The 25,194-nt window shown below is 34.1% G+C and overlaps 1 protein-coding gene across 5 annotated transcripts in view; it reads left to right on the top strand.

The window, feature by feature from the left end:
- The first annotated feature begins 556 nt into the window (after positions 1-556).
- The window catches only part of LOC128865308 (protein sickie), a 138,516-nt gene continuing 113,878 nt past the window's right edge, over positions 557-25,194 (top strand). Inside the window, exons 1-2 of one of the 5 annotated variants that reach the window (XM_054105499.1) lie at positions 557-4,701; positions 11,573-12,124. The gene's annotated coding sequence lies outside the window, so the exon portion shown is untranslated. Of the gene's footprint in view, positions 5,344-11,572; positions 12,125-25,194 lie in introns of all 5 variants that reach the window. The other 4 variants (XM_054105498.1, XM_054105497.1, XM_054105496.1 and 1 more) reach the window with 4 other exon arrangements.

Raw genomic sequence — 25,194 nt, 5'->3', positions numbered from 1 at the left:
TTTGGACCAAAATCTATTGTATAATAAAAATCTCGGTTAGGTGGGGAAATCATATAATATAATGAGCTCTAGGGCAACACAACAGACCCCACTTGTGGTCTATGTGGCACTCCGATGCGGGGTCACCCTTAAACCAACCAACCAACCAAGTTATCATTGTAGTATAACCCATAATCTTATAAGAAATAAAACTTAAATAAATAGCCAAAACTTTTCAATACGTCGCGCTCCTATTATTCTGCATCCAGATGTAACATATACACACATGAACATATCCTGGATCCGCAGAATGCAAGTCACAAATAACTATTATTTGCTATCCAACTCTGAAGCCTGAAGTCGTATTGCTGGTTCTTTCTATTTATCATATCTTTAGAGGTCATTACTACGCCATTTGCATTTAGTGTTGCCCACAAAATTATGCTTGCCAAATATACCGAATAAATATAAATGGAGAAAAATCCACACAAAACTGAAGTACGCTCGAATACAAATCAACTACTGGACATATACATATAACAAATATGACACAAAATCGCCCCTCGAATTGGCGAAAAGCTTCTGTGAGTGTGCAAAGTAGCAGTGGCGTCATTGACGCGCCAAAATTTGCCAGCAAACAGCGCCACCACCCTCTTGCCAAGACTCAGTGACGCCAAAAATCCGTCAACCAAAAAGTAAAAATAACAGGAAATGCAATAACAAATAATATGTGCGGATGCGTATGTATGTATTTGTATCTTCTACAAAAACTAACATTCGAAGAAACAACCACACACTCGTAAAAACATACATACACATATAAATCCATACATACACATTTATTTATTGGCGCATATCCTGGCGCGCTAACTGGTTGACTAACTTGGTTGCTGGGTGCCTAGCAACGCGCCACGCCAAACTTCGCAACGCCACCACCCAACTGATTGTTTACTATTTTTCCGCATTATTGTTTTTGTATTTAAACTTTTTCTAAGCTCACTACTCGTATGCTATGGCACGCTGCACGGTGTATAGTTATAGATGTATGTATGTCAGTGTGTATGTATGTGTGTGTGCGTGGTAAAAGGCATGATATAAAATTTGCAAGGATATCAAAATGGTTCATCCTTCCGCGCTTATATGTGGCTAGCTACCATTTTTACTTGTTTTTATTATTTTTGCACAGTCGCGCCAGTGTCGCCACTTTGGCGCCAATGCTTTGATGGCCATTTATTCGCTTTTCGTTTACATGCATATGTAGGTATTTTATGTTCAGGGGGAGCTGCTTTACGGCGTGGAAAACACATTGAAAATTATGTATATTGTTGAAGTTGCTTGCAGCTATTGAGCTGTGGATGCTGTGTGTTTGCTTGAGGCGGCTGGCCCAGTGTTGTTGCGGCCGTAAGTCGCCACTGTTGTATAGATTGGGAAATGCTTAATTCAGTTGTCAGCTCAAATGGTGCAGTTCCAATATGATTTCGAGTTCAGTGTCGCTTTATGCGCGTCATGTAACGGTCGTTTGTTTGCGAAAAAAGAAATTAAATACAGTTTTGTTTTTAAAACGAAAAAAATAAAAGGTTCTTGAACTCAATCGTATCCGATCTGGTGAAAATGGAAATGGTGAAAATACTATCCACTCGTATTGTGTTTCTTTTTAATAATAAAAATTATTCACATATCACGCGTAAATATGCAAATGTACTTATGTGCAAGACAAAGTGACTATTTGATAGTGAAAATGTGAGATTAAAAAATATTCCTTTTATTGCTGAAGGAAATAATTTTAAATGCTGTACATCTGAAATTAAAACCAACTGAATGCCATTTTTGAATATGCATTTCTGCCTTTAACAATGTAATTTTAATGCTATCAAACGACATAGCGCGCGTTTTTAATTCAATTTGAGCCTGCAGAGTTCCTTATGATGGTGACCTTCTATTATTACTTTAAAATTTTAATTCAAAATAATTCCAGTAAATAAAGAAAGTTAAAAATCGAGTAAATTACAAATTAACTCTAAAATATTTGTTCCCTCGGAATTTAGTTTTCGCACCTGCATTTGTTTAGATTCAATGGATTATCCACACAGCCACCAGCATACAACATTCACTTGTTAATGTTATGTTAACAGAATGTGAGCAATCACTCTTTGTAACAACAGAGGACTTTTAACATTCCATTAACATGCTCTGGTACAATGTCGCCTACAAAGTACAGAATGCAAAGGTGGCGCACACCTCGCACCGCTATTCGTGAATTTGACAGAATCGCTGTGTGTGTGACGTCACACGAGTGCAATTTATTTGTGTGTTGTTTGTTCTCCTTGCATTTTTCTTCGAAATTCACGTTTCTCTCATGCAACTGCACCAACTTGATGGTACGCCTCTCTGATATCAGAAAACTGTTTCAAAACTTCTGTGAAAAAATATAAAGTATCACCAAAACTTTGTCAAGTCTTCCTTGAACTAGCAAGTCTACCCTTTTTCAAGGCAGAACATTCATTAAGTTAAATACTAGAATACTATTTTTAGCCAACCTATATTTTAGTCTGGTCATACTATTGATATTTTAAAGTGGAAGAAAAGTGATTGAGATATCGTCCATGTATTTATGTATAAAACACATGGCCTGAAAGTCCCGGGCCTATAAAATAAAATACGTTTTTTTTTTGTTGAGAGCTGGCTTTATTCATCAGTGCAATTTCCATCAAAAACAACGCAATCATTCCAGCGCCGCTCTAACATTTTAATACCGTTTTTTGTAGACGATTTATTCTTTCCCTCAAAAATAGGCCTCAGTTTCAGCGATAACCTCTTCAGTCGAGCGAAATTTCTTACCGGCGAGCATTTTTTAGGTTTGTAGACAGCCAGTAGTCGCTGGGAGGCAAATATGGCGAATACGGTGGATGTGGGAGCAATTCGAAATTCAATTAATGTAGCATTGACATTAAGTGAGCAAACGCGGCATCCACTTTGAACAGAAATTTATCATAGTTAAGTGCTTATGCAATATAAAGCCAACACGCTTTTTTGATATTTTTACGATGTCAGTTAACTCACGCAACTTCACTTTTCGAGTTTGGGGATTTTTTGATGTTTTTGTGTGTCACCGTCTCATTTGGATGTCCACTGTGTTGTGCATCATCGGATAATCGGTGTTGTTGTTGTTGTTGTTGTAGCTGCATAAACATTCCCCATACTTACATACGGGTCGGGGTAACGGGTCGCTTCGGTAACGTAGAACCGGCTGTCATGGAAACGGGATCATCGGTGTCTTTACAATCACTTTTCAAGTCAGCAACCCCTCGTTTTATTGTTGTTTCTGATGGAGTGGAGTCCCCGTAACACTTTTTAAGCCAGTGCTTTCCTTGAACGGTATTTTTCCTCATCAAGAAACAGTACAAAATTAAAACACGAAATTCTTTTTGGTTCATTGTTTTGAAAATAGCAAAAGTTGAGTCACTCACGAACAAATGCATAGAACACCACGAAATGTTAACAGCTGCCTTTTTAGGTTAGTACTAACTGAAAAAGCGGATGAATGCAATAAAACTAGTGCCATTTTTCTTAGGTATGGGATTTTTTAGCCCGTTTGTTATGTAATATGTTATGTATTACATAGAGCCATTTTTTCAAAGCCTTCTTAAACGTTTCATCAGAACATAGTTTGCAGTTGGCGACAAAAGTGATCTCTAAATGTTTGGTTAGCAAATATCTGTCAGTTAACTTCTCTTGAAGTTGACCGAAAGACAAGCTGCCGGTTAGCTGCTAACCAAAACGAAAACTGTCAGCTGGTATTATTTTAATTTTTTTATTTTTTATTTTACAGATATTAAGGCATATTTAGAAGAAGGTGTAGATGTGGGCTTAGACGATTGGGTACCCAAGTTCTTGTTAATATCTTCCATTTATTCAATAGCAATTTACTAAAACTAAACAAACAAAACAGGCATACCTAGTGCACGCAAACGACATGCAAATCGGTACGCAATATGCATATAAAATATTTCTATATTAAACAAAACTTAATTAATTGGAATTTCCATGCCTTCCTATGGGGTTTTTTGAATTCCTAGAATATATATACACAATGATTGAGCTAACCCGACTTCACATAACCAGAGCTTGGTGAAAATGAAATTTCATTTCAAACCATCTTACGCGTGTAAATCAACAGAAATATCATAAATTTCAGTCTGACATCAAAATTATTCTGTACTTTATTTAAAAGCAAAGCTATCAAGAAGCTATTGAAATAACCGTTTCATTATAAAAGACAAATAACGCAAGCATAACACAAAGATTAATTAATACTTCACAATTACAATGGCTTGCGCAAACCTCTATTTTCCCGCAACATTTTTGCTTAGCAACATGCTGCGGATCTGCACAAAACAAACACACCACCTGGCATAACAATGCACACTCTCGTGCTCAGCTGTTACACACACACTCTCTCTCGCTACACACGTGTTTGTTATTTTGCGCTCTTTCTCACCATTTAACTTCTCACAACTCGTTTTTCTCGCAACATTGGCGATCATGTGAGTTTTTAGAAGCGACTTTTGTTTAGTTTGAAAAGTAAGTTGTGAATATTTGGTTGAGTTATAGCGCGCAAATGCATCCAATAAGCATTCGCTGAAATAATAAAACGCCGAATTAGATCGTATCAAATAACGCGTGTTTAGACGAAACAAAACGCGTAAACAAAAACAAATTTTTGTAAGTAAAGTAAAGCGTCAAATTCGAAAGAGATAACACAACAAACCTATTGTTGCCCGCTTCTGCATAAAGTGTTTATTCAACTGATTATTAAAAAAATAAAATGAAATACCTACAATAAGTGAAATTAAAAAAATAAATACTTGGTGATTGTCGAGCAGAAAAGCTGTCAGTTGAATGTTGAGTGGAAGGCTCTCAATTAAAATTGTAAAATTGTGTGAATCTGATTGCAAGCAGTGCATATAAAATATATGAGAAACAAATTATTGAAACCTAAAACAAATAATGTGTTTATTATGTTATTTTGTTTTTGTTTTTGTTTCCATTTCATCCACTCTTCTGTTTTTGTTTTCGTTCTTAACGCTTTTGCTTTGCTTGGACCTTCGCCAATTTAACGGAATCATTTTGGTAGCTACAATTGGTGATATTTTTTATGCGACTCACGCCAGCAATAATGAAGTGTGGGCCAAGACAGAGTTGGTCAGTGAGCTAAAAATACAGAAATACAAAAATAATAAAAAGTGAGAAAAAGGTTTTAATCTTACATTCATTTAGTGGCCACAAAACGAGTTAAGAATTCTGAAAGCGAAAAATGGCAATTTTTTTTTACATTAATGTGCTTGTTTGTTGTTGCCTTTAAAGGTGTGTGTGGAGTGACAGAGAAACACTATTTATTTGTTTTCAATCCTTGGAATAATTTTTATTGCTGTGAAACTGACCGTTCTAACAAATAAACAATGGCGCCACGGAATTAATTGCTTCAAAGGATACGTGATTGCCATAAAGTTCACGAATAAATAACAACAATAAAAAATAAATTGAAAATATTGAAAACAAAATTTGCTTTAAGTTGTGGTACAAATTGAAGAAAAAAAATAAAATACATTGCAGGCAAAATTTGCTTTAAAAAAAATAGATCTCATAAAATAACAAAGTAGCGTGAAAGAATAGAAAATTTTTAAAACAAATTTAGCTTTGCTTTTAGTAAAAAATTAACAAAAAAATGTTTAAATGTGAAATTGCATTGAAAGAAAATATTTAAACAATTTTTGAGAGTAAAATTTGCTTGTAAACAAAATAATTAAAAGAAAAAATGTTTAAAATTATATAAAAAAATAATGAGAACTAAATTTGCGTTGAAACAAAATAATTGTAAAAAATATAAGAATAGCGCAAAAAAAAAAAAAAAAACCATAAAATATCGGCATTGTTTTGTTATGAAATGCTAAAACACATTTTAGAAAAATTTGCTTTGAAAAAAAAATCTAATAAAATAACAAAGTAGCGCGAAAAAATAAAAAATTTTAAAAACAAATTTAGCTTTGCTTTAGGAAAAAAATTAATAAAAAATATTTTTAATGTCGCATTGCATTGAAAGAAAATATTTAAACAATTTTTGAGAGCTAAAATTGTATAAAAAGAATAATGAAAACAAAATTTGATTAAAGTTGTGGAATAAATTGAGGAAAAAAAATGCATTTAAGCCTTACATGAAATAAAATATCTTAAATATAATGAAATTTGCCAAAAAAAAAAAATAAATAAATCCGATTTGCAAATTAGCGTGAAAAACTTTAAAATATTGAAAACAAATTTTACTTTATTGTTAGAAAAAAAAATTAACAAAAAAATTTTTAAATATCGCATTGCATAGAAATAAAATGCCTAAAAAAATTTTGAGAGCAAAATTCGCTTGTAACGAAAATAAGTAAACGAAAAATGTTATGAAAAAGAGGTTTGAAAAAATAATTAAAACAAAATTTGCGTTGAAACAAAATAATTGTAGAAAAAAATATAAAATATCGGCATTCTTTTGTTATGAAATGCTACAAAACCATGTGAAAAAAATTTGCTTTGAAAAAAAAAAACAATTGAAAATAAAAATGTAAATAAAATGCTTAACAAAATTTTCTCCAAAATAAAATAATCTAAAAAATATATTTTAATTAACACACAAGAACAGCAAAAATAATGCTTGCGAGTAAAAACGTTTAAAAAAATTACTTTGGAAAAAATAAATAAAAATGAATAAATAAAAAATAAAAATAAATAAATAAAAAATAAAAATTAATAAATAAAAAATTAAAGGAAGCAAATAAAAAATAAAAATAAATAAATAAGAAATAAAAAGAAATAAATAAAAAACAAAAATAAATAAATAAAAAATAGAAAGAAAGAAATAAAAAATAAAAATAAATAAATAAAAAACAAAAGGAAATAAATGAAAAATAAATATAAATAAATAAAAAATAAAAATAAACAAGTGAAACATAAAAATAAATAAAAAAATATTTAAAAAATAAATAAAAAATAATTCATTAAACTAAAATATAAAATGTCCGAAATAGAGTTGTATAAAATACATATAATTTAAAATTATGTAGCTCTGCTTCGAAACAAAACTACTTCACACTTTGCTTTGTTATTTTGTTTATTGCCCACATAAATAATTCTCCTCAGCATTTGCAGAAAAGTGCAGCAAAAGCAACTTTACATACATATTTGCCTCACAAATTAATAGCAACAGATGGCACTGACGATAAAGATTATTTTCATAATTAATTTTGTCTGATTTGAGAATATGCAATGCATTTAAAATCAAAAAAAAAAAAAGATAAAAAAATGCATAAAAATGCTAAATTTATGGGGTCTGATATGAAAAAGTTGCAGCTCGAGTCGGCAATCAAACTGGCTGCTAGTTAGTGCAACAAGTGCGCCGCCGGTCGTTACTCAGCAACTGCAAGTGCCAATTGAAAACAAATATGCACACACACACATACAATGCATAAGCACATAAAAAATAGTAATAACAATTGAGACAAGCAAATAAATAAATAACAACAAATTGAAGTTTCATTAATAAGACCAATGAGTTATCAAGTAAACAGAGAGGAAGAGAGAGAGGGAGAAAAAACCAAAAAAAAAACAGATAACTTTAAATAAAATAATTTATGGCTACATTGCATTAAAGTGTAATAAAAAAAATTAAGTGCACAAATTAATTGAAAATATTTGCAAAGTAACGAGTTGTAATTGCAGGAACATTTTTTTTAAAGCAAATAAATCAAATAAATGTTTGCTTCTGCAGCATCAATTTTAATGGTACACACCGAAATTTAGTTCTTACGCATATTCGCATGTGCTCGGATACATACATATCTCTTTAAGTGTGGGATATGTGTACATACATACATACTTATATTGGGCACCGAAAATAATTTTATTGCTCTTTCGTATATCTTCGTTCTATCAACCTTGAGTTCATTCTTATCAATTGCTGTTATTGAGTAGAAATAAAATAAAATTGCCTTACTAAACAAGCAGTACACCAATGATAAAAGTTCACATGAATTTTGAATGGACTAAAGTGGTGCCATGAAAAGCACTTCTTAGAGTCTCTTGAGGTAGCAACAATTTTTCAAATCAAAATACTATTTATTATATTTATTCTGTTCCCTGCCAGCCAAGAATTTGTATAATTGATCAAATAATACTAGCGAAATAAAAAAAAGGCAAATAACGCCAATGAACAACAAACAAACAATCCTTTTTTGGCGTCAAATTAAACTTAAAAACTCGCGTCCTCGATTCGACGAGGAAGTGCCAACTAGAGCTAAAAATTTTGTTAAATTCCCGGGCCGATATATCTGATGGTTAAATGATACCTCCTATTAAATTTATAGTTAAGTTTATAGTGAAGGAAATTAATTATGGCGGCGTAAAAGATAGCCGGCGTTACCTGCCTTCAAAATAGTTGAACAAGGTAATGAATTTTTACTCCAGCTTTACGGTAGTCTCAAAACTACAAAAAGTATCCTCGTCAGGCAGTTTAGAAAACAAAAAAGGTCTCAGATCCCGTCACTGGCGGTCTGACTGCTGCCGCGCTCGAGGCTGAAACAGTGTTCGGAGTCATCTCCATTGGTTTTTCTATTAGGACCGACCTCCATTTTATTTGTGAATTTTCGCTCATTTTTGGTCCCATGAGTTTTGGCCCTCCACTGAGGCCCGTGCACACGGGTAAGGCTAGATAGAACCGGAGGTCGCCAGGTATCCGGATCATTCCGTTCGCTACTGTGATTTTTTTTTAATCTTATTACCCAGTGAGGCTGAGCCTCTCCGCGGGTCGTATTACACCTTGTTCTAACCCTTGCTCCTCCGATTGGCGATGATAACCAAGTTATCGTTCAAAAAGGTAGCTCGAACCATAGGAATGGTTCTCACTCACTCAATACTGGAATGTACCATCCTTTGATAAGGTCTGATTTATGATTCGACTAATCCCCCAGTGCCTACCTTCGCGAAGGCTATATAACAAACTTTTAATTATTTTTCGTTAAACTGAAGTTTTGCCATGTTTTTTACTAAAACTGTTCAAAGAAAGTGTCACACAGCAATAGAAAAACACTTCTGTAAACAAGAACTAGTTACTGCAATTAAAAACCAGGCCATCAGATAAGTAGACACAACATTACTCTTCAAGAAAACTAAGCTTACACAAAGTAAACAAGACATTTACTGTTACTGTGACTGCATACTTCACAATCTCACAGACGTTTGCATATTCAATTCCATATAGAACAGCCTGTCTGTTCAAATATTTACGAAACTAATGCAAGTCTATAAGTTATGCAAAGCCACAACACTCACGTGTGTGTGTGTGTGTGTGAGTTAAGCATTAAATGCGCGCTTATCACTTTAAGAAACATTGTAGCGCATAGCGGAGAGCGATAAGTAACGATAAGTACAAGCATAGTGAGCTTATTGATGGCCAAGTGTTGATAAGGTGAGTGATAAGCGCACTAGAAAAATTGTTGTAGAATGCATGAAGTGGAAAGCGAGCGAAACGCATTGCCAAAAGCAACAACAAATGAAGTGATGGGAATTTATGTAACACAACATTGATTTCTTAAAGTCTATTGTGTTAACTACAAAAGTACTGATAAATAAGCCACTGATTAGGGGAGGGATTCAAGGATAGATGTGAAGATTTGAATTTTACACCAGAGCAATAAAACGAGAAGTAGTTTACGTTAAAATTGGGACAAAGAGCCAATAGCATAATGAAAAATAAAAACATGTGGAGAATGAAATTAAAATAGGGTTTTAAAAACAATTAAATAGTCTTCTATGGTAATAAAAATAGCGCACAAAAATGCTTATGAAGAGTATGGAACGTCTTTGAAATATACTTAGCAGCTTTAATATGCGTGCATATATGAAAATTTAACTAAAAAATCTTAAACTATTAAAAGTTAACAAAATTCATAATAAAGATAAATAATAACTAGAATAAAATTAAAAAAAACGTATACTATTACAAAATACATAAAATTAAAATTATTCAAAAAAAAATTTAATTAAAAAATAGTTTTAAACTATTAGAAATTAACAAAATGCACAAAAAGATAAATAAATACCTTAAAACTATTGGGAGGGAAATTTAATTACAAAAATTTTAAACTATTGAAAATTAACAAATGCATAATAAGAAAAATAATAACAGAAAAAATTAGAAAAAAAATTTCAAGTATTAAAAAAAAAAATAAATATTTATACTTAAAAATATTGAGAACTTATTTATTTTTTGTTTTATAATTTTTAACTATAGAAATTAAAAGATAAATAACAAATCAAAGATAAATAATAAATAAAGATTAGTAATAATATTAAAAAAAGCTTAAACATTAAAAAATATTAAATAGTGAAAAATATTTACGATTTTTTTATAATTTTGGGATAATCATAGGGACTCGTCAAGATTCGTCCATCGTACATGGTTCTGGGATGATGTTTTTGTGCCGCCCCATGTGATGCCGGCATCTGATAGCGCGCGCACCATCGACCTTCTCCAAATATTCTTTGGCTGGCCGCGACCTCTGTTTCCTTGCGGGTTTCACTCCAGGGCCATTCTCGTGATGCTAACTGGTGGTTTTCTAAGCGTTCGACCTATCTATCGCCACTTATTGCGTTTTATTTGCCATAGGATGAGTTCCTCATTCGTTAATCACAACATCGGGTTGTTGATGCTGGTATGTGGCCAGAATATTCTGCAGATAATAAGGAGACATTTGTTGACCAAAAATTGTAGCTTATATGTTAGGGTGTTAGAGACCACAATTGCATGTAATGCACACACTTTTAATAATAATAAAAATATAAAAATATATAATGAAAAAAAAAAATCAAAATCAATTGAAAATAAGCAAAGTAAATATAGATAAATAAACTTAAATTTAAAGGTGCTAAAAAAAACACAAAAAATATTTAAAATTAGCGAAAGGAGCATAAATAACTAAAATTTAAAAGTTACACAAAAAATTCATTTAAGATTACCAAAATGGGTATAAATCAAATAAAATTTAAAAATACTAAAAATATTTTAAGCAACCACAAAGAAAAAGTTTGTATTAATATATTACATAAAAATTTATATTTATCATGCAATAAATTCGAAAATCAAAAAATTATTTTAAAAATTTGAAAAACAAAAAAAATTTTAAATAAATTTTACACAATTTCTATATTAGAAAGGCACTTAAATTTAAATCTATAGATTTATATAATATTAAATAACACCAAAGGAAAATAAAAAAAAATAAATAAAATTTAAAAAAGTAAAAAAAAGAAAATTTGCTTAGTGATTACTTTAAATATTAAAAAATTTGAAATATTACATAACTTGAAATATTAAATTGAGTTACTTTGAAAAAACCCCTCCACACCTCACAAAAGCAGCTTACCAGTGATGCTGAGACTTCTAGCAAACGCAAAATTCTGTCACTGTGTTTATTATTGTGCATAAAAGGAATTAAAAATAATAATTAAAAGACAAAAAAAATAAAAAATTTGTATATTTGCTTCGTTTGAACAGGTTTACAAAATACAATTAATTTAAACATTTTCAAATAATGAATAAAATAAAATAAAACGTATGCAAATAGTGATTTTTTAAAGCACACAAATATGTGTGTCTGAACATAAAAGTTTCATTTAATACATATAATAGGCGCGTCTACAACAACAACAGTGGCGCAATACGCTCATCAATGCTCTATTGCCGACAATGGCTAAATAAATATTGTCGGGTGCGCATAGAGTGAACGACATTTTGATTGCTGCGCCTCGTTTGCCGTCACTGCAGCATAAAAAACATAAAAATTAAAAAAAAATTAAAAATCAGTAAAAAATGTAAAAAAATGTGAAAAAATATGCAAATACTGCTGATTTTCATGTTGTTTAATGGAGCATCAAAATAGCATACAAGCGCAGTAAGTGACTTTGCACCAGACGGAGAAACAGTAGCAAAAAAGACAAACAGCTACAACAAAACAGTTTACAAAAACAACATGTCAATTGGTGTCGCGAAAATCAATGAACCACAATGCGCAACTTGCATGTTGCACATTGTCGCCGCTACGTGTATGTAAGTGTTGGTAAATTGTATTGAAAAAATGAAAATAGTTTTTATACATCCCTTCCTAGCCTCTCTGCAACATGTTTGCTGTTATATGTAAATGTTTTTTTTTTGTTTTTCAATTGTCAACTGCCCCAATATTCATTGCGCTTGATTGAGCAAAAATACAAATCTTTTGAAAGAGAGTATAAATTAAATATATTCGGATATCTATTATACAATACATTAAATAAATAAACACAACAAATCACATTTATTGCCCACCATCACAGACCCGGTGAAGTGTGCAGGGGCGAGGGCGCTCGGCAGACAGTCACCGAATTCACAGTTTTATAAATGTGGCATTAATTTATTCGAGCACTTAAATATTTGCTGAGTGCTGCAAACATGCCACAAATTGCTACTTATTCGCTTGCAACATGCCATACAAATAGCGGGTCGCATGAAAATTTAGTAAGGAATGCACAGCAAAAGACTACCCCACAAAAAAATTTACTTAAATTTCCCACTCGTGTGAATTGTAGGCTGTTAACTACGCTTTGCATTAGGGCTACTTAATTGAAGTTGAAATCGCTGCAAATTCATGCTCACAATTGGCCTTTGTTGCTGCAGCCATGTACCGTTGTGGCGTGCTGCACAGTACAGGCTAATTTGTGAATTTTAATATTGCTTTCTTTCTTCACTCCAGCCCACTTCATTTGCTTAGCTATTTTTGTTCAATTCATTCGCTTCTTTTATAAACTCTAAATTGATTTATGGGTTTTTGTGCGCGCACACTTTTAAGTCAATCTGTATTCACATGTGGTGGCATGCAGCAAGTGGTGGTGGCGAGCACTTGATGATTACTTGCCATTTTTCATATGTACATATACATGCATATATATTTTTTATAGAAATTGTGTGCATGCATACTAGGATGGATCCGCTGTCTAGGGGGGAAACTTAATACAAAATCAAATTTTTCCCGAACATATTAGAAAATTCAACAAAAAAAGTTATTTTCTCAAGGGTGGCAATATCGCCTTCAAAGTACTCCCCAACAACTGCAACGCACTTATGTTAGCGTTTAATGCAGCTCTCGAAGCATTTCTAGAACTGTATTTTTGGTATAAAAAAATTAGAGCCGTCTTCGATGTTTCCATTACTTTCTTTCGGCTGTTAAAACGATTTCCCGCTAGTAGTTCCTTGACTCGATCAAACTGAAAAAAATCGCAGGGTGACATATCAGGTGAATTCGATGGCTATTGGTTGGTATTCATTTCGTTCTTGGACAAAAATTAACGGATAATGATGGCACTGTGCGACGGTGGCTTACCTTGGCACAATCCACGAGTTGTTTTTCCACAAATTCTTTCTTTTTGGCGAACTGCTCCGCGGAAAATTCTCTTTTGAGTATCATTACCGACACATTTTCCCAATATTTTTAAGGTTTTCGCACCATTGAATCCATTTTTAAATCAAAAGTTAATACAAACTCGTTTTTGCAAACTCAAATCCAATTTTAAAACTGTGCAAGGGCAGATTTACTCAAGGCAGCGTAATATTTAAGTTCCAGCGTAAACTCAACCTTCATATTTGATATGATATGTAAGAAAAATTATGTTCTAACCCATTTAAAGTTGGAGAAGTTAAGATCGCTTCGACGATCAATCCTGAAGGCTATCGAATCAGATATTCGTTTTTTATTTTGCGCCATTTGGATGAGAATCCCTTTTGTTATTAAATTGTTTATTTAGTGTTTTAAAATACGACATTTTTGTACGCAGCACTACCAATGGCAAAATTTACCCTTAACTTGTTTTCAAAAACTCCATCATTCATCGAAATCTACTTACTCAAACTGATATTCGAATTACTGCACACTAAAAATTTGCGCTGTAAAAGTTCGCTCCTCCCTAATGCGCGCTTTTTACCTACTTGCTATGCCATACAGTCAGTCCAGTCGATTTGCTCACCTCACTCTTGCAAGGTGAAGAAAGTGAAGTATTGCAAAGCAAACATTTTGACAGATTTTTGTTCATACTCGTGTGTGTTGATCTTAATGAGGAGAAAGTGTTGCAAGAAATGGCTGAAGCATTTGTTTTTAACTCTGTTTTTTTAGCGAAAGCTTTTGGAAGGAAAAGGAATAACATTTTTAATCAGCATTTTTTACGGATTTTGCTAATTATTTATCTATAGAAGTCCTATCCCTCAGACACTTGTTAAAATTATGATGCCATCAGAGTCTCGCCGCTTTAAAGTTGATAAATTTTCGACGAGTGATTGGGTCTATTTTCTAAGAAGACTTCTGCATTGTATATACATAAATGAACTGGGAGTAAAGATAAACATAAAGAGAAGACTTGCTTTTGGAATCAGACAATGTATCAGTAGTCGATAAATGTCAGTAAAAAGTATCGAGTAAAAAATTTAAATCCCAAACAATAATTTTTAAAAAATTTTTATTATTGAACAAAAATTAATTTCGTCATGTTTTGTTTTAATTTTACAAAGGGCAGCGCCCAAAAATTATAATTTTTTACGTTTAGCATTGCATATAAAGCAAAAATAAAATCTGCCACATCAACCAAGAACCAAAAAAGAAATTTGTCTGCCTGATAGGCGCTTTCTTTTCTGTGTAATTTTATTTTCTGCTTTCCAGAAACTTCTTTCGCAAGGGACCGATTATGCCACGACAGCTAAATAAGTACTTGTATTTTAGGCGCCTTCCGTTTGCCACAAAGCCTTCTTCGACCCATTCAGATTCTTAACATTTTCTAAGCGAAAAATATTGGAGGCATTGCGAAATCTCAACTTTTCATAATCAATTACCCGCAGAAGTTGCCTTTTTCGTAATTTTTAATTTTTTTTATTTTATTTGCTTGCACAAAATCTTCGCGTTTGCTATTATTTGTATTTATCCTGTCGTCCGAATAGATACATATAAAAACAGCGGCTCTGGTAGCAGAGGAAGAGGAAGGCCTCTTGGAAAGATTTGGTAGAGAAGGACTTGGCTTAATTTGGTGAGTCCAACTGGCGGTTAGCACGACATGTAAATGACTTATGTGCCTTATTAAACTTGGCCAAAATCGTGTAAGAAGTTATCTTGCCAATCAAGAAGAGGAAAAAGAAGCATTTGCTAAAAATTCTTAAAAAGGTGTTAATCGCTTGGTGTCTGATCTGTACTATACGAGAGATGTGATGGAACTTCCCTTTCAAGTTTTTTGAGCTTTCTGTCACTAAAGTTGTGTGCAACCTGCGCTGTCCTGATGGAACACAACTTTCTTACTCGTAATATTCTTTTGCAATTATGGCCGCTTCAGCTCAATTGCCTGCTTCAGTCAAGTCAATTGTTGACAATAGAGACCCACATTGAGTGCCCCTCTCGAAAGAAGCAATTCATTGTGGTTGATTCCTTACCATTCTCACCAAAAGCTCAGTAAAACCTTCTCTGTTAATCCGAATTTGGCGAACGTTTGTTCTCGTATGTATGCCTCATGCGATATGCGTCACTAAAGGCATTGGGTAAGATCGAAGTGGCTATTTTAATACCGCATATTCAGAAGCAACATTTTTCAAATCAAAACTCGAAATGAAGTGGATTATTTAAATTCATTGCTTTCGGTAAACTATAGGCTCCTTCTTTTCGCCAACCGTTAGCAAGTGGCAAATATATGAAGCAACTGGTATAAATAAACATATCTTGGCAGTACTAGTAGCGCTAATGAGTCAAACCATGAGTTATGAGGTATAGGCACACTCGCTACGGTCGAATCTTGCTCGATAACTTTGTTATGGCTTCCGCATGCAAATTTTTCGTCAAGTGAGCCGAGCAAAGAAGTGGCGAATAGAAAACGCCTTACGTGTGTACTGCTTATTCAAAAATCATAAGGAAAATACTAATTTTTGTGTCTCCTGCAGCTCAATAAATCATGTGCGGTGTGGTACCATTCCTCCAGCACAGCCAATTACTGCACGCTTCCTTTTCGAACGCACTGAATGCTTAATGTTGTCCCTAAATAGTGAATTTTGTCGAATTAAACGATTGATTTCACATTTTTCAAAGTCATATTTTTATACTAAATATACAAATTCTATTTTTATACAAAACAAAGAGGGAAACAAAAGAAAAAACACAAAACCTCACAATCACTTGAGTTTTCTTAGGCAACATGAAACCAGGGTTGGGTTGGGTTAGGAGGGTGCGGAAGGACACATTTTTTGCAGCATTGCATTTAGTGTACCATTTATGACAATCGCCGCATTCTCAAGCGTTTTAGGGTGTGTATTTCACTACTGTCCCGTTGTACGTATTCATGTTGATGTTTGATGTTATTTAATCTGTGGCAGCAGATGTGCCAACCTTTTAACACAGTAAACACACAGCCAATATACGCACATATGTTTGCACAGTTGTGATATTCCATTTTCCCACTGACGCACTCGTATGGAGGAAGTTTTGTGGCAAGATGGGCAACTGGCTTGTCGTGTTAGTGCCTGACGACCCGCAACTGTTGTGTGCCACAGTAGTGCAATTAAAATTTCTTCTGCTGCCTGTACATCTTTTTTTAATTTTGTTTTTGGGCCTGCTTGTCATGTGTGTTGCGTAGGGAATTTCTCAGGCTCAAGCTGCCGTGTGTGTCCCCTCACATACACCGACAATTTTCCACTTTTCGATTTTTCGAGGGTGCGTCTGGTGTGTCTCTATTGCCTGTTGTCTTCTATAGGCGTATATTTGTATATTTGTGCATGTACATGTGTATGTATGTGTGTGGAGCGCTTACCGTTGCTGCTGGTGGTTACTTGTAAACGGCTGTTTTTGGTGTGACTGTGGCTTCCTACACACGCATTCTTTCTCATCCACAAGCGCTTGAAATATTTGGTGGTGGTGTCAGCGTCAATGGAATTCCGGAAGCACTCCCAAGATTCGATGCAACTCCTTCTTCTAAGGAACCGTATAAAACAAACGCTTTTTTCAAATAGAAAATAGTGTCACAACTCTGGCTTATGCCCCAAAAATTGATGGGAAAGATTTGTAATAAATTTAGTGCAGGAGTGAAGTGCATATGTGTACATAAGAATGTACGTGTATGTGTGCATATGTTTGTATGTGCAGTGCCAGATATCCGATGGCATATACCACATATTCACATTTGTAGAAATGTAGGTGTGCGTCCGCATAAGCGAGTTGGTTTCTGCGCGCATCGGGCACTGCTTGCAGCGGAGTTGAGTTTGAAAGATTTATGAGTTTATAAGATCATAAGTAAAAAGATTTTTTTGGTTTATCGCTTCCTAATAACTTCATGCTAAGTTTGAGGAGAGAAGTGGAATAATTAAATGAAACATTTTTTAAAGTTTTATTAGTCAATTGAGTTGCTATTGTGGGCTGACTAAGGGGAGCGAAGCATTTATTCATAATAACTTGGAGGCTGACATCGAGGGGCATAAATTGCCTTGAGAGCCCAATTAAAAACACATCAGAAAATTCTTAGTCTACTAATTTAATTAAATGCGCTGTCAATCTTTATTTAATGTGTGTGCGATATGCAAGACCAAATAACTTTGAGGTGCCATTAATGCATTTTTCGGTATTTAAATTTGTTCTTTGTCTGAAAGTGAAAAAAAACTTAAGTGAATTATTTGGTAGTTGAGATTTTAAGTTGCATATCTACTACTTTGTAAACAGCAGGCAACGCGTTTGTGCCTCTGCATTCGGTCTTCTTGAAAATGTGGGAAACGTTTTTTCAGCAATGGTCGCCTGCTTCCTAATAATGCCAACTGAGTTCCCAGCTGTGTCACAATTTCATGAAAATCGTAGCTGAACTTGCGGAAGCGAAGGCATTTCGAGTGGTTTTGGGGCAGCAAACGAAACTTTAAGCGCACTTTATCCGAAATAGCGTCTTCGAATTCAATGATTAAAACAGTTGAGCTCTACTTGCCATTGAAGTACATATTTTAAACTCTCCGTCATTTTTAATAGAACCTACAAATAGACGATTTTATTGTAAAAAATGTTACTTGAAACTAAATTTTGATAAGAATGTATCCGCAAAAGAAAAAACGAATTGTTTTTATAACTAATTTTGTGAATTTTTCTTCTACAGAAGATCTACTCATGATTTCCATTACGCCGATAAAACAACTTTTTTCCGACCTCTAGAAGATGGCTTATGTATCTTTAAAAGTATATCTTTCATGCTGTGAAACATTCATTAACAAATAATGGAAAGAGCACCAGTATTCCCAATATAACGTGCAGTATCTTAAATTTTTGGTCTCCCAGTACTTTTTCTATCCTCTACAGAACCAGCTCCCTCATTTTTTTCACCAACGTTTGAATTGTCGACTCATTCGGACAATTATCTTCACCAAAAAAATAACGAATTGGCGATCGACCATTTTCTGATAAGTTTCAATCACTTTTTCTATCGTGTAAAATTGTATAGCTGTCTACTTGACAAATGTCAAAGATGGCATAAGAAAAGTACATCTGGATGTCACTTTTAAAACCTCAAATACTAACACGTGGGTGTATGTATGTACATATGTGTTAAAGTGAAGAAAAAGCCCGCATTAGCTTCGATGCCACCAAATTTGTTGTCTTTAACATTTAACCTTTCCTTAAATGGTCAACCTGGCTGACCTACAATGCCGCACGTCTTTAACCTCAATTATCAATGGCTAAGCGAAGCTCAACAAGTAAATGGTACATAAAATACATAGCATAAAGGTGGAAAACGCACGAACATAACTTTCTTTTCCCCCTCTTTGCGCCTTAACACTTTTTCAAGTTTCTGCTTTCAACATTTTCGCGTCGTCAACAAGGTGTTATTTACTGTTATTGATAGTGGACTTGAAACGTACTTTTATGACCCTAGTGGGGCACCTATACCACGAATAATAATATAATATCCACGATGGACACCCACAATGGCAATAGCATTGACCTTCAATTGTGCACAACCTCAGTAATGAATGTCTTCAATTGCTTTCGAATTGCATTCAACGGTGTTTTGTTGCAAGTAGGGAGAAGTGTCGTTCATATGCACATACTTACGTAAGTAATCATGTAGTATAATGCATTTATACATAGGCATTTAAGTAAGTATGCATGCAAATGTCTGTGAAGGTACTACGTGCGTTAATGTCAAATTTTCGTTGACCAGAGTTGCTTGCAAACTTTACAACCGGCAATTTTTTGCGACTTTGCAATTGCGGTGAAACGGCAATAAAAATTTAATGGCCCATGATTAGCTCCACCACTTGGTGTTAGATATATGTATGTAAATATGTACCTACATATGGATCCAAACAGTGTGAATTTATTTGTATGCACACACATACCTACATACTTATGAAGTTACATTGGAATTTATTTGCAGTAGATTTGATCAGACCACTGATCAAATACCTTGCCTAGCTATGGCTGGCATTCAGACAGCAGCCAGTCTTTAGACACTAGTGGCCTGTTGAATACTCTTTTAATCTCATGATGAATATCCTTGCAAAATCAATATTTGCGCCAAGAACTATTTTCAAGAAAATAATTAGAAAAAAACATATACATATGGGTGTACGTCAAAATTATAGTATCGCGATATTTTAACCAGCTTTCGTTTTTTTTTAATTTTCATAAATTTTTTGGTCAAATATATGTACATATGTTGCTCGTCTTTCCACGAGGTTAGGCTAGGTTAGACTTGGTTGATCCTGTAGATCGCACATGTAGCAGAAATTGATCCAGAGTGATACAAAATGTTTTTTGATCTGGCACATTTTCTAATGTTGAAAATGATGCAGAACCTAAGCAGTTTATTGTCGTTTTGCTAAGTGCAGGACAGTGACAGAGTAGGTGTTCCAGAATACCTCTCGCGTTGACTTTGTTACATATTTTTCATGCATATTTTGCGTTCTGCACTAGCTTCAGTTTGGCCGCGTACGATTGAGTGAGACGGTGTCCCGCCAGTATTCCCACTACAAGTTTACACTCTTTCCTGGGAAGAAATAAAGTATAGCTGGTAGATATGACATTATGTCGACGTAGGATGATTTTCGCGATCCTACATGAGCTGGTGGTTGTATACCGGCCGTGCTAGCTTCACGAAAATAAATCAAATTTTCAAAATTTGTAAAAAATGATCAGAAATTCGACAAATTTTCGTCTACTATATATTTGAAGCTTTTTAATGAGAATTAAAAACCAAGTTTTATAGCTTATGAAGTTTTAGTATAACGAAAGCTTAATTTAGAGCTGTCTGAAAATGCTCGTTGATTTTTACCAATTTTTTCCACTGACGGCGCTGCGTATTTTTCCCGCATAAAAGAAAATTTCATGCATTCGTTAACTGATCGGTGTTTGGATTTCACGCATTTTAAATCGAACTCAAAGGAATTATTGTGGGACATTTTATTTGGTTAAAAACGTAACTAATTCGTAACAATATAAGGCACAAAAATGAAAAGGGAACGCGAGTACATTTATCGAGAGCCAAGAATTAAGGTGAAAAAAGTCCACTTAAAGTAGTAAAGTAAATACTTCTTTTCTTCATCATTGGCGCGATAACCGCGATAACTTCAAACAATTTGGGCTGCAATTTTAACTAACTCTATATTCTCCATTATAATCTCGTTGGAATTCTGTACATTACCATTTTTTTTATAAGTTTTTGGAAACAATTTGAACGTACGAGATGGAGTTTGCCCTCATCGCCTTTCCTAGAGGGCTTCGTCGAGGAAAAATACAATTTTTTTTATTAATATATATTACTTAAAAAAAACGAAAAAATTTATACAATTTTAAAATTTATTACAGTGTTTTTACAGTTAATAAAATATTTAATAAAGTACCTTGGGCGGAAAAACTGCTTTTTTCCGCCGCTTTTCTCTTAACGCCCTTAGAGTATTTTATACACCGTCCATCCTAAACTAGCGTGCCGAGCGTTTCGCTATGCTTATTCATCTCTAGCGCATCAAATTTGTATATGCAGTGTGTACGTCAGACAAAGAGAGACTGACAGGCGTAACGCCCAACGCATTTATTTAGGTATGGATTCTAATCCTTGTGTGCCTTAAATTTGTCATGATTTCTTTTTACTTAAAAATCATTTTTAATTCTTTTCTGAAATATTTATTATTAAATATAAATTTATATCAACATTATTTACACTCTTTGCGAAGACGTTTCGCTTAAAAAGGCCATATCGCGGAGTATTAGAATTCTTCGCTCAACTTTAAATGATATGTATATGCTTTTTAAATAGGTCTGAAAACATGTTGCTGGCATCATGTTGCTAGCATGCGGTGTTTTTGCGGCGTGAACTGAGTACTGATTTGCCGTGGGTTACATATGAAATTTCATGCATACTTCACTGCAATACAAGTTGTATGAAGTGTGGTAGCCATTTCACGTAAAACGCGAACTTAGCACTATGCTGAACGTTTGCAAACGCATAAGTTTAAAAACGTCTTTATTGAAAACAAGAATACAAAATCTTACGGACACAGCTTAATTTCTTAAATAAATAAAAAAATAAATAAAAAATCGCTGCACTTAAATCTGAAATTATTCACTCTCTATTCACTCAAATCTTACAATTTTAAAGCGTTTTCCCTTATGACCTACAACAGCACTCACACAAAAAATACATACACACATACATGTACACATACTGAAATATTTATTGCAATGAAACGAAGAAAGCGTCAAATTGCCCATTGCATTTGATGCAACTGTTGCCAATCAATTCGTCGCGCTAAATTATACACACATACATATACATATGTGCATAGTAAATGCATGCCTACATTTGTATGTATACAAAGTATAGTATGTACCTACATATGTGTGTGCAACGAAGCCCTCAAACAATTGACGTGACTTTTCCTCGTCTCAATACGGCCGGATGAGAGAAGAAATTAAAGCGTTCGTAATGAAGAAGAAAATACTAATAGTGAGTTGGCGTAGTACAATATTGGTAAAAAACAAAAACAAAAAAGAAATAAATAACAATACAAGCAAATTGCTTTTTAATGAGAAAAAGAGAATTTCGCTATTGTTGTTGTCGCTTTTGCATACATTTTTGCTGTGCTGTTGATAGGATTCACTCTTTTTGCGCTTTCCTCTATTGGAGTTTTTCCATGCGTACATATTTTTGTATGTAAAATTACTTTGACTTATTGGGCTTTTACTTTTTTCTAATTAAAATTGCATGACAGTCGTTGCTTGATTTGTTTTCTTTTTTTTCTTTTTTTAACTGGAAAAAGTATTGAATGCAATTTAAAGCAGTTTTTCAATCGATTGCTTTCTCCACTATATTCCCTAAGTATAGAATCCGTATAAAACCTATGAGTTTCACCAGATGCAATATGAATTCCAAGCAAAGCGGAATCTATGACAAACTAAAAAAAGTAACACAAAAATTGATGAATAATTATCGTTCTCTTATTTATCACCTTTGAAAATCTGATTCATTTAAGTTGAGAACCTTTTCGGTAAAATAAATACTAGGTTGTTCAATAAGTTTTGCGGTTCGATAAGAAAAACATAATTTTCTGGTTTAAAATACACCTCATTATTCAATATAGTCTCCCTGAACATCAATACACTGGTTGCAACGTGATTCCAATTTATAAATTCCATCCCTGAAGTAAGAATCTGGAAGGGCAAAATATGCTTCCACTGCTGTTATCACCTCATCATTTGATGAAAAACGCTTTCCATGTATGATTTTTTTTTTAGGTCTGGGAATAGATGGAAGCCACTAGGGTGGATACGAATAGGAATTCAAACTTTAATTCGTGGATTTTAGCCATTGTCAAAAGGCTCTTGTGACACGGTGCATGGTCCTGATGGAGAATATTTTTTTTCTTTTGCTGAGTAATTTTGCACAATTTTTTTCCTTCAGCGCTGGTCTAAAAGGTTATAATAACATTCAGAATTTTTTGCTTTACTAGTTTGCATGTAATCCACAAACAAAATTTTTGTCGCATCGCAAAAAAATAATGCTAACACCTTTTTGGCCGATTCCTGGATATGAACTCCTTTCGGAGACAAAGAACCAAATTCACACCACCCTTTGACCTCTTGATTTGATTTAGAATTATGGTGATAGACCCAAGTCTCATTCATAGTGATGAATGAATGCACAATATCCACTTGATCCTTTCGAAATCGCTCAAAATGTTGCTGAGAAAGTCACATTCAAATGTGTTTTTATTCCATTGTTAACGAACACGGCACCCATTGTACACACAGCTTTCTGAATCCCGGAGAACGACATACTAAAGCCGCTAAATACAATATACAACGAAATGGACGACTACATGAAAAAGCGAGTGGAAGTTAGGTGAACTAATTTGACCACATGCAAAACAGCAAAGGTTATGTGTAGAGCTAACGACGAAAAACTGACTCAATTCGTTTTTACGCTCTCGCGAAACGACTGCAGAACTATCATAGGTATGCTAACAGGTTATAATCTATTGGGTGCACATCCGTACAAGATAGGTATTGCTAACACGGACAAATGCAGGATATGCAGAGAGGCGGTTAAGGAAACTTTAGAACACCTTCTGTGCGTTTGTCCGGCATTATTAAAAACGCGTTTAAAATGCCTGGGAGCACCACTGTTTGAGGGTCCTGAGGAGGTCTCAAAAGCGGATCTCCCAGCGCTGCTTAGATTCCCCAAAAGCGTTAACATCCTGTCTACTTTCAGTATTCAGTGATGTCTACTTTCAGTATTCATAGCGGTCGGTCTCCATCTGGTATCGCTAGGGACCAAAAGTTCTATGCGTGGCTTAATGCCAACCAGGCTAACCACCTAACCCAATTCAGTCAAAATATTGTCTACATTGCCCAATGAGATGCCTAGGGCTTCTACTAAATTTCTTTCAGTCACTTGACGGTTTTGCAATACGGTATCCTGTATTTTTCCTACGATTTCTGGTGTTGTTGCTGTTTTTGAACGTCCTTGACGTGGATCGTCTTCAAGGCTTGTACGACCAGGTTTAAACTCAGCAAACCATCTTTCTACTCTACTAATCGATTGTGAGAAGTGCTTATCCGCTTTCAACATTCGTTCATAAATTTCTTTTGCTTGTAAACCTTTCAAAAATGAAAATTCAATCACTGCACGGTACTTGGTTTTTTTCCATTGTAAGAAACTACTGTGGCCGGTTGATACTAAATGGCTTGTAAGCAAAGAATGAATTGACAGATTGGAATGAAACTTCACATACACTCCTATGTATCAATACAGCATAAAAAAATGTTGGCTAGTAGCCCTCTCTTATCGCACCGCAAAACTTATTGAACAACCTAGTACATACATACGTGTTCAAATTGTGAAAATAGTACATTTTAGATTATGATTTTTCTAGTATTTTTTTATTTACTTGTGAATACATTTATTGCATTGGAAAATATTTTTGCGTGAGGGACCTACAATCTTATGCCGCCTCCGTAGGGCAGTTGGCTTTTTCTGAGTAGCCTTTTGATGTCTACTGTTGTTTCCAAATCCGAGGCAATCGAATGACAGTCCCGCACAAACCACTTCGGATACGGCTACGACCACCCGTATTTATTTAATAGGACTATGAATAAGTTCGTGCGGTTTTACAACAGATGGCGTAACTTGATTATTATTCCATCGATCCACATTTCCAAACATTCATTGGAGAGCTACTGTCGTAAGGCACAAACGTCAGTATAAGTTTTTTATTTGAAGCGTAAACAACAATATTTTTACCACACTTGAAAATGTCGAATTTCGTGCCAAATAATGTGTTTTTGCGGGGAATTCTTCTTCATTATTTTAATATGAAGAAAAAAGCAGCCGAAAGTCATCGTATCTTGGTGGAAGTTTATGGTGAGCATGCTCTATCTGAGCGAACGTGCCAGAAGTGGTTTGCACGCTTTAAAAGTGGTGATTTTGGCTTGGAAGACGAAGAACGCGAGGGTGCGCCACCAAAGTTCATGGATACCGAATTGGAGGAATTGCTCGATCAAGATCCGGCTCAAACGCAAGAAGAGGTTGCAAAAACTTTGGGAGTTGATCAATCAACCATTTCCAAACGTTTAAAAGCCATGGGAATGATCCGAA

The sequence above is a fragment of the Anastrepha ludens genome, chromosome 5, assembly GCF_028408465.1.
Source record: "Anastrepha ludens isolate Willacy chromosome 5, idAnaLude1.1, whole genome shotgun sequence".
Taxonomy (NCBI): Eukaryota; Metazoa; Arthropoda; class Insecta; order Diptera; family Tephritidae; genus Anastrepha; species Anastrepha ludens.
This window is presented reverse-complemented; position numbering and strand designations above follow the sequence as displayed.